Below are 11369 nucleotides of genomic sequence, written 5' to 3' on the forward strand. Positions count from 1 at the left end.
TTGTGAAAGGTCTGTTTTAGGTTCTCGTTCCTCCACTCGGTTGGCAGAAGTTGATGGCACTCTGCTGTGTGACAGGCTCCTTTCCAGGTGCTGGAGGCACAGCTGGTAACACTGCGCAGGGGTCCCTGTTCTTATGGATCTTACAGACCATAACGAGGATAAATAAGTGGAAAATGCAATGTATCCAGTGGTGATAACTGCAATGAAGAAAAATAAATCTGGGAAGAGGATGGGGGGCAAGTAATTTGCAATTTTAATTAGATGAGTAAAGGAGGGTTTCACTGAGAAGGTGACTGGATTCAGGACCTGAGAAGGTGAGTTCTGTCCACAGATATGAAGGGGATGGGGAGGGACCTTACAGGCAGAAGAAAAGAATGCAAAAAACCCGGAGATGGGCTGTGCCTGACCAGTTAGAGATGCCAGAGGGAGGCCTTTGTAGCTAGAGCAGAATTAGATAGATGAAAACATGAAGGTAATGGTGGCATATCAAGCAGGACTTTGTGAGCCTCTGTAAGGGCATCAGTCTCTCCTCTGAAGGAGATGGGAGCCATTCTGGGGTTTTATGCAGGAAAGTGACATAGTCTGACTTATGAGTTAACAAGATCCTTCTTACTGCTGGATGAGAATAGACTATAAGGCTAAAGGTCTTGGTCAGAGATGCTGGATTGGACTAGAGCACAGCAGAGTAGGTGGTGAGGCATGTTTGGATTCTGGATATATTCTGAAGAAAGAACCTAAAAGAATTGTTAATGAACAGAATATAAGGTATGTAGGAGAGGAGTTAAGGATGATGCTGTTGTTTTTGGCTTATTTACTCTAGGTAGACAGTATGCAAGTATTCACTATATTACTCTTTTTTTAAAAAAATGTTTATTTTTTATTGAAGTATAGTTAATTTACAACTTTGTGTTAGTTTCAGGTGTACAGCAAAGTGATTCAGCTATACATGTACATATATCTATTATTTTTCGGATTCTTTTCCCATATAGGTTATTATAGAATACTGAGAAGAATCCCTGTGCTATAAGTAGATCTTTTATATTACTCTTACATTGTTTCCATATGTTTGAAATTTCTCAAATTAAAAAGTTGTGAACAGTTGGAGTTCCCTTATGGCTCAACTGGCTAAGGATCCACTGTTGTCACTGCTGTGGCTGGGGTCACTGCTGTGGTATGTTCCTTGGCTCAGGAACTTCCATATGCCACAGGTGCGGCCAAAAAAGAAAAAAAAAAAGTTGTGAACAGTAAACATACCCCTATTCTGCAGCAAGTACCTCACTGCCAAGCTGACGTGTTAATAGTCCTCCTTTGTAGGCTCTCCTAGGCTAGCAAGAAGCCTAGAATGGGGAGGGTGGACCACATATGCTAGGGGTGGAAAGATGAGTGACAGGGTCAGGATTGGGATCAGGAAGTAACTGGCCTGTCTAGTACAGAAGGCCTGTAGGGGAGTGGAAAGCAACAAGTTGGGGCAAGGCTCGAAACCCTGTTTACTCTGAGCTATAGGCTTTTTCTAGATGGGATGGGGAACCATGGAAGAATTTTAACCACAGTGGTGACATCAGATTTGTTTTAGAAAATCCATTTTGGAAGGATGAATTTGCGTTGGGAGAGGATGGAAGCAGGGAGATCAGTTAAGGGAAGATTACAGTGGTCCAGGAAAGAGGCAGTGAAGGCATGAACTGAGCCAGGGACCATAGAAGGACAGAAAAAGAAATAGATCCCAGAGGCATTGCCAGAAAACTTGCAGCAGCTCTGGGTTTCAGACACATTGCAATTGCAGTACCAGTGACACATCTGAGGACATATCTGATCAGTGTCAGGTATATGACTTGGGAACCAGGAAAGAGGTGAAGGCCAAAGACAGAAGCCAGGAAGGCTTCAGCATAAAGATGTATACACAACCCCTAGAAGACTGTGCCATGTGAAGAAGGGCAGTCATGGAAGAAAGTTGCTAGTAGAATTTTGGAAAATAAAGAAAAAGTGGTGCTTTTGAGACCAAGGGATGAAAGGGTTGAATGCTGGGTCAAGCTAAGGAATTTTAAATTCTCCTTAGGTGTAACTGCTTGTCATTGGTGACATTCAGAAGAAGCTTGCAAGGGGTGTTGACAATGGTGGTTGGAACACTGAACAGGCATCAAGAAGGCAGAGGCACTAAGAGTCAATTACTTGTTCAAAGAGTTTGGCAGGTAGGGAAGGAAAAGGCACAAAAGGTTAAAGGAGGGATTTGAGTTGTGTTTGTTAAGATGGGACCAAAGAGCTCCCATTGTGGCTCAGTGGTAACCAACCCGACTTGTATCCATGCGAACACCCGTTCAATCGCTGGCCTCACTCAGGGTTAAGGATCTGTTGTTGTTATGAGCTGTGGCATAGGTCGCAGACCTAGCTTGAATCTGGTGGTGCTCTGGCTGTGGTGTAGGCCAGCATCTACAGCTCTGATTCGACTCCTAGCCTGGGAACTTCCATATGCCACAGGTGCAGCCCTAAAAAAAACCAAAAAAGACAAAAAGAAAAAAGAAAAAAACACTAACTGAACAAAAAGATGGGACTGAGACTGAGAGAAATTACAGGAAAGGAGAGAGAAAGCACAGCTGATAAGACAAGGTCCCTGAGATAGTGGGGATGGTTTCTGGTGTATGTGACATCACCTGGCAAATTTCTAAATGCTCTGGGGGGAGTTCCCACTGTGGCTCAGCAGAAACGAATCTGACTAGCACTGATGAGGACGCAGGTTTGATCCCTGGCATCGCCCAGTGGGTTAAGGATCTGGCCTTGCCGTGAGCTGTGGTGTAGGTTGCAGACACAGCTCAGATCCTGTGTTGCTGTGGTTGTGGCATAGCCCAACAGCTACAGCTCCAATTTGACCCCTAGCCTGGGAACCTCCATATGGCGCAAGTGGGCCCTAAAAAGACCAAAAACAAAAACAAAAAAAAACAAAACAAAAAACTGCTCTGGGATCCCCAGGGCTCTGACTCTGAATCTCTGGGTTGGAATCCTGGCCCAGGAGTCTTTAAAGTTCTATGATCGAATTTGAGAAGCACTATTGTTAAGAATATCCAAGATAGAAGGAAAAAAAGAACCTCCAACATCTAAGGAAAGGTGTTCAAGCTAGGCAGAGGGCTCACAAATTGTAAAGTAAGGCTATACAACGCATGACACATAGTAGATTCTTTTTTGGGGGGGAAATACATCAGTTTATTTTTATTTATTTATTTATTATTAAAGTATAGTTAATTTAAAATTGCCAATTTCCTCTGGCTTAGGCCAGTGGCTACAGCTCCGATTCGACCCCTAGCCTGGGAACCTCCATATGCTGTGGGAGCGGCCCAAAGAAATAGCAAAAATACAAAAAAAAAAAAAAATTGCCGATTTCTGCTGTACAGCAAAGGGAGCCATTCATATATATATATATATATATTCCCTTTCTTACGCTATCTTCCATGATGGTCTATCCCAAGAGATTGTATAGTTCCCTGTGCTATACAGTAGGACTTCATTGCTTATCCATCCTAAATGTAATAGTTTGCATCTACTAACCCCAAACTCCCTGTCCATCCGTCTCCCTCCCCTCTACCCTTTTGAAACACAAGTCTCTTCTCTATGTCTGTGAGTCTGTTCCTGTTTTGTAGATAGCTTCATTTGTGCCATATTTTATTTATTTATTTATTTATTTATTTATCTTTTTGACATTTCTAGGGCCGCATCTGAGGCATATGGAGGTTCCCAGCTAGGGGTCTAATTGGAGCTGTAGCCGCTGGCCTACGCCAGAGCCACAGCAACTCGGGATCCAAGCCCCATCTACAACCTACACCACAGCTCACAGCAACGCTGGATCCTTAACCCACTGAGCAAGGGCAGGGATGGAACCGGCAACCTCATGGTTCCTAGTCGGATTCGTTAACCACTGCGCCACGACGGGAACTCCTGCAATTGGATTCTTAACCCACTGTGTCACAGCAGAAACTGCCATAGTAGGTTCTTAAAAATATGATTAGGAGTTCCCTGGTGGGTCATCAGTTTAAAGATCTGGCATTGTTACTGCTACTGCAGTGCAGATTTGATTCCTGATCCAGGAACTTCCACATGCTGCGGGCACAGCCAAAAAAAAGAAAAGGAAAGAAAGAAAGATGGATGTCGCAGGTGCAGCCATAAAAAAAAAAAAAAAAAAAAAAAAAGACAACAAAAAATTAAGAATATTCATATAATGGAATACTACTCATCAATAAAAAGTAACAAACTATTTTAGGAGTTCCCGTCGTGGCGCAGTGGTTAACGAATCCGACTAGGAACCATGAGGTTGCGGGTTAGATCCCTGCCCTTGCTCAGTGGGTTAACGATCCGGCGTTGCTGTGAGCTGTGGTGTGGGTTGCAGACGCGGCTCGGATTCTGAGTTGCTGTGGCTCTGGCGTAGGCTGGCAGCTACAGCTCCGATTCAACCCCTAGCCTGGGAAACTCCATATGCCGCGGGAGCAGCCCAAGAAATAGCAAAAAGACAAAAAAAAAAAAAAAAAAAAAAAAAAAGTAACAAACTATTTTAGGAGTTCCCGTTGTGGCTCAGTGGTTAATGAATCCGACTAGGAACCATGAGGTTGCGGGGTTCGATCTCTGGCCTTGCTCAGTGGGTTAAGGATCCGGTGTTGCCGTGAGCTGTGGTGTAGGTCGCAGACATGGCTCGGATCCCCCATTGCTGTGGCTCTGGTATAGGCCAGTGGCTACAGCTCCAATTCGACCCCTAGCCTGGGAACCTCCGTATACCGTGGGAGCAGCCCAAGAAATGGCAAAAAGACAAGACAAAAAAAAAAAAGTAACAAACTATTTTAGTAACAGCTTTAGCAAGATCTAATTCACATAACATAAAATTCATTCATTTAAAGGATACGTATCAAAGGTTTTTGATATATTCCAGAGTTGCACAACCATTACCACAATCAATTTGAGAACATTTCATCACTCCACAAAGAAAATCTGTATTTTTTAGCAGCCACCTTCAATTTTCCCCAACTTATGCCCCCAGCCCTAAGCAATTACTGATTTACTTTCTGGCTCTATACCTTTGCCAACTCAGAACACTTCAGTAAAGAGTAGAATCATGGGAGTTCCTGTTGTGGCTCAGCAGGTTAAGAGCTCAACCAGTATCCATGAGGATGCAGGTTTAGTCCCTGGCCTTGCTCAGTGTGTTAAGGATCTGGCGTTGCTGTGAGCTGTGGTGTGGCTCGAAGTTTGGCTTGGATCTGGCATTGCTGTGGCTCTGGCGTAGGCCGGCAGCTGCAACTCTAATTGGGCCCCTATCCTGGAGACTTCCATATGCCACAGATGCAGCCCTAAAAAGAAGAAGAAAAAAATGGAATCATAAAAAAAGAAGAAAAAAAAGCAGCTTCAGGAAGAAGTAGTATTTGTTATAAAACAACCCTCCTGGTAAACCTTGTCAGACCTGAATGTGGAACCCACCAGGTTCTATTAAGTCCTCTTAGGGTATCTGATAATCTACTAAATGAATGGTCTTCCTGCTTCCTCATCTGATAACCCTTACATACAGCTAGAAAACTTATCTGAAATTTAATCCCTGGCTAAAAAACCTCAGCTCCTCATTGCATCAGAATAAAATTTAGTGGTTCAGGGGCGGTGAAGGCTTTTCATAATTTCATGCTAGCTATGTCTTCAGCCTTGTTTTCTCCTAGACTGTATCTTCATCTCTGAGCAAACTGAGCTTCTACTGGTTTACCACACAGACCTGTTACTTGAATGACCCCACCTCTCCCTACCTGTGACAGCCAGGCCTTTGTGTATATACTGTCCCCTTCAGCAGAGTGTCCTTCCTCTCCCCACTTGATAACACACTGATGCAGGAGATAGATACCAGGTTGCCCATACGCTAGATATTGTCTAACTAGTGGTTCTTAGCCATTTTAGGGGTGGAGAATTCCTGGCACTTTCTCCCCAGAAAAAAAATGTACATATACACCTCTATGTTTACAATCAATTTCATGAAAACTTGAAGCTATCCTTGGACCTCAGATGAGATGCCTTGTTCCTAGACCCTGGGAATCAAACATGAATGAGAGGTACTCATTTTCCCAATGTCTCTTCTTTGGTCCTTTCTTCTTTCTTCCTGGCCTCAACTTCCAAATCTGGGCTGAAATTTCCTCAATCTTTATACTTCTCATGGGCTCCAACCCTGCCTCTCTGGCTGCCCATAGGCATTTCAAACTCAATATGTACACCTGAAGGTACACGGCCTCCAGGAAAAAAATAACCCACAAGAAATGGTGAATTCTAAAAATACTCCACAGATGAGCTGAATTAAAGCATAGCTACTTCTGGAAAGCAAATTCAAAAGCTGATTAATCACCCTGGTGAAATCTCTCAAAAAGACAAAGTGAAGGAGTTCCCGTCATGGCTCAGTGGTTAACAAATCCGACTAGGAACCATGAGGTTGTGGGTTCAATCCCTGGCCTCATTCAGTGGGTTAAGGATCTTGTGTTGCCGTGAACTGTGGTGTGGGCTGGCGGCTGCAGCTCCCATTCCACCCTTAGCCTGGGAACCTCCTATACCATCAGAGCGGCCCTGGAAAAGATTTAAAAAAAAAAAAAAAGAATTAAATATGTTTTTAAAAATTCCACTAGGAGATTAAAAATTAATTAACTTTGAAAGATTTTGGGACATTGTTGTAAACTAATGACTACTCAAGAATAGAATCCAGTTGGAGTACCTGTGTAGCATAGGAGGTTAAGTATGCCTCAGGACTCACCTGCTCACCCTTGGAGGTGGCTGCATTCACAGATGACTGTGAAATACACTGCCCCAAAGAGGCAGGGGGAAATAATATCAGTGTATATGATAAAGGTGAGGGGGAGGTGCACGCAGCCATGCACACATTTTACAAAGGTTGCTGGCCTTGTGAAGGTTACTAATAGTTACAAGCAGCAGACATCACCATGAAGGTTTTTTGTTTTTTTTTTTTTGTCTTTTGTCTTTTGTCTTTTGTCTATTTAGGGCTGCACCTGTAGCACATGGAAGTCCTCAGGCTAGGGGTCTAATTGGAGCTGTTGCCATCAGCCTATACCACAGCCACAGCAATGCCAGATCCAAGCCACATCTGCGACCTACACCACAGCTCACAGCAATGCCGGATCCTTAACCCATTGAGCGAGGCCAGGGATCAAACCCTCAACCTCATGGTTCCTAGTTAGATTCATTTCCGATGCACCACGACGGAAACTCCAACCATGAAGGACTTTAGCGTTTTTCCAGATATGAGGAAATGCAATAATTGGGCACATAAAATCTCCTAAAAATATCTACCTGAAGACCTGTTCTTCCACTTTTTTTTCCAAAGCACAAGAGTGCCTTATTCCTGATAGTGAGAAACACTAACATGCCCCAAATCAAAGATTGGACACGAAGTGCAATGGACGCAAGACTTTAATGGAGGTCTTGCAAGATCGGCAGGCAGGCACACTCTATGTCCTTACAACAAGCTATTATATTCCCTAGCACGCAAGTCCCTCCCCCATTTCCTCACTGGGTGAGTACTATGGGGCATACAATCTTCCTAGATGTCCCTTAAGTTTCTTTATTCCCTTATAATGTCATCTTCTCTTTTCTTCCCAGTTTAGCTGTCCATTATGGGCTAGCCCCTTGCTTCGCCATTCCCGCCCGTTAAATCCTGCTCTTGTATCTTAAATTCACCAATAGAGTGAATCCTTGAAATCCTAGGCACTCCGCCCTCCCTACTCAGGACCTCTCTGTGTGGCCCCAGGGATGTTTGCTAAGGATTTTTCAAAATTCCTGCTTTACATGGACATTATCAAGGCCTTTCTAGGTTTGCAAGCCTTACTGTTGCCACATTAGCCAAGAGTCATTATGCGGGCTATGAAAACCAGCTGTTGGTAGTTCCCCATTCTTAAGTTAGCATTTACTCTTGAAAATGAACAATAAACATTAATATTTCTTACACTGATCTCTGCAGTACTACAGGTTGGCAGCTACAATGGCTTATGATTTAATCCATGTAGAGGCTGATGGCATGTGCCAAACTTCAGTCCACGTGGGTATGGTTAGAAGTAAACTGGAAGTCATTGATGTATTGGAGGTACTTAGGCAAAGAGACTGGATGAGATTACTGGAGAATGAGTATAAAGGGAGCAGAGACTAAAGACAGGGCCCACTGACTCCCTTGTGCAGTAGTCCACAGCAATTCCGTAATTATTTCTCTAATTTCTGCATCTATTACTAGACCAAAGCTCCTTGACTGCAAGGACTGTTGTCTCTTTTCCTCATCATTTTATCTAATAACATGGTATCCGACATTTAGTTGGGTTCAGAGAACTGGAGGCAGTTTTTTTTTGTTTTGTTTTTTTTGTCTTTTTGTCTTTTGTCTTTTGTTGTTGTTGTTGTTGCTATTTCTTGGGCCGCTCCTGCGGCATATGGAGGTTCCCAGGCCAGGAGTTGAATCGGAGCTGTAGCCACTGGCCTACGCCAGAGCCACAGCAACGCAGGATCCGAGCCACGTCTGCAACCTACACCACAGCTCACGGCAATGCCGGATCGTTAACCCACTGAGCAAGGGCAGGGACCGAACCCGCAACCTCATGGTTCCTAGTCGGATTTGTTAACCACTGCGCCACGACGGGAACTCCTGGAGGCAGTTTTTAAAATTTTTTATCTTTTTAGGGCTGCACTTGTGGCATGTGGAGTTTCCTAGGCTAGGGGTCCAATGGGAGCTGTTGCTGCCAGCCTATGCCACAGCCACAGCAACGCCAGATCCAAGCCGTGTCTGCGAACTACACCACAGCTCATGGCAATGCCAGATCCTTAACCCACTGAGCGAGGCCAGGGATTGAACCCGAAACCTCATGGTTCCTAGTTGGATTTGTTTCTGCTGCACCACAGTGGGAACTCCTGGGGGCCTTTTTTAAAAGGTGATCTGGGAGTGTCACAGGCTTCAAGTCCCCTTCAAGGAAATTAAACCACAAAGCCTCTGGCCATGTCTCATTGCAATGCCTCTTCCCCACCTTGAACAGCCTGGGCTGCTCACTCCCTACTAGGGAAGGAATACCTGCCTCTGTATAACCTATTCCCCATGCAAATGAAGTATCCTCAGAGTGGGAGAAAATAGTTTCAAACAATGCAACCGATAAGGGCTTAATCTCTAAAATACACAAACAACTTCCGCAACTCAATAGCAAAAGAATCAACAACCTAAATGAAAAATGGGCAAAGGACCTGAATAGACATTTCTCCAAAGAATATATACAGGTGGCCAACAAACACATAAAAAAAAAAATGCTCAGCATCACTAATTCTTAGAGAAATGCAAATCAAAACTACTATGAGGTACCACCTCACACCAGTCAGAATGGCCAACTTTAATGAGTCAACAAATAACAAATGCTGGAGAGGGTGTAGAAAAAAGGTAACTCTCCTGCACTGTTGGTGGGAATGTAAATTGGTACAACCACCACAGAAAACCATATGGAGGTACCTCAAAAAACTAAATATAGAACTACCATATGAGGAGTTCCCGTTAACGAATCCGACTAAGAACCATGAGGTTGCGGGTTCGGTCCCTGCCCTTGCTCAGTGGGTTAACCATCCGGCGTTGCCGTGAACTGTGGTGTAGGTTGCAGACGCGGCTCGGATCCTGCGTTGCTGTGGCTCTGGCGTAGGCCGGTGGCTGCAGCTCCGATTCGACCCCTGGCCTGGGAACCTCCATATGCCATGGGAGTGGCCCAAAGAAACAGCAAAAAGACAAAAAAAAAAAAAAAAAAAAAAGAAAGAAAAAAAGAACTACCATATGACCCAGCACTCCCACTCTTAGTCATATATCCAGACAAAACTTTCATTGAAAAGGATACATGCTCTCATATGTTCATTGTAGCACTATTCACAATAGCCAAGACATGAAAACAAACTTAATGTCCATCAACAGATGAATGGATTAAGAAGATGTGGTACATATACACAATGGAATACTTCTCAGCCATAAAAAAAGAACAAAATGGTGCCATGTGCAGCAACATGGATGGAACTAGAGACTCTCATACTAAGTGAAGTAAGTCAAAAAGAGAAAGACATATACCATATGATATCACTTATATCTGGAATCTAATAGACGGCACAAATGAACCTTTCCACAGAAAGAAAAGAAACTCATGGACTTGGAGAACAGACTTGGGGTTGCCAAGTGGGAGGGGGAGGGAGTGACATGGACTGGGAATTTGGGATTAATAGATAGAAACTATTGCATTTGGGAGTTCCCATCGTGGCGCAGTGGTTAACGAATCCGACTAGGAACCATGAGGTTGTGGGTTCGGTCCCTGCCCTTGCTCAGTGGGTTAAGGATCCGGCGTTGCCGTGAGCTGTGGTGTAGGTTGCAGATGCGGCTCGGATCCCGTGTTGCTGTGGCTCTGGCATAGGCCAGTGGCTGCAGCTCCGATTAGACCCCTGGCCTGGGAACCTCCATATGCCGCGGGAGCGGCCCAAAGAAATAGCAAAATAGACAAAAAAAAAAAAAAAAAAGAAACTATTGCATTTGGAGATAAGCAATGAGATCCTGCTCTACAGCACAGGGAACATATCTAGTCATTTGTGATGGAATGTGATGGAGGATAATATGAGAAAAATAATCTGTAGATATATATGTGTGTGTGTGTGTGTGTATGACTGGGTCACTGCTATAAAGTAGAAATCGACAGATCACTGTAAATCAACTAATGGAAAAAATAAAAATCACATAAAAATAAATAAAAATTATAAATACGAAGATTTTTATAGCAACCTGGAAATACTTATGGCTTTGTTTTACTTTATTTTTTATGTCTTTTTTTTTTTTTTTAGGGCTGCACCCAAGGCATATGGAGGTTCCCAGACTAGGGGTCAATGTGGAGCTGTAGCTGCCAGCCTACGCCACAGCCACAGTAATGTGGGATCTGAGCTGCCTCTGCAACCTACACCATAGCTCATGGCAATGCTGGATCCTTAACTCACTGAGCAAGGCCAGGGATTGAACCTGCTTCCTCAAGGTTAATAGTCAGGGTCCCGTTAACCACTGAGCCACGACAAGAACTCCTGGCTTCATTTTAAATAAAAAAATAAGATGCAGAATTTTATTCACATTGTGCTTATCAACAATATATGTGTACATATATATCCAGATTGAAATAAAATATTACAGCCATAAAAAAATAATGTATCTTGCCTGAAACCAATCAGAAGATCAAATATGGCCCATATAGAGATCAAACAACACTTGGCCCCGGCTGGGGCAGGAGAAATTGGGTCTCCACTGAGGTCTGTGTTGTGGGGATACAAAAACAACTCTAAAGAGAGTTGGACCACTCCTTTAACCCCTACTCAGGGGCAGCCATGAG

The sequence above is a fragment of the Sus scrofa genome, chromosome 13 (genome assembly GCF_054392235.1).
Source record: "Sus scrofa isolate SSC_HxYL_T2T_F1_AM1 chromosome 13, Sscrofa_HxYL_maternal_Yorkshire_Landrace_v2.0, whole genome shotgun sequence".
Lineage (NCBI taxonomy): Eukaryota > Metazoa > Chordata > Mammalia > Artiodactyla > Suidae > Sus > Sus scrofa.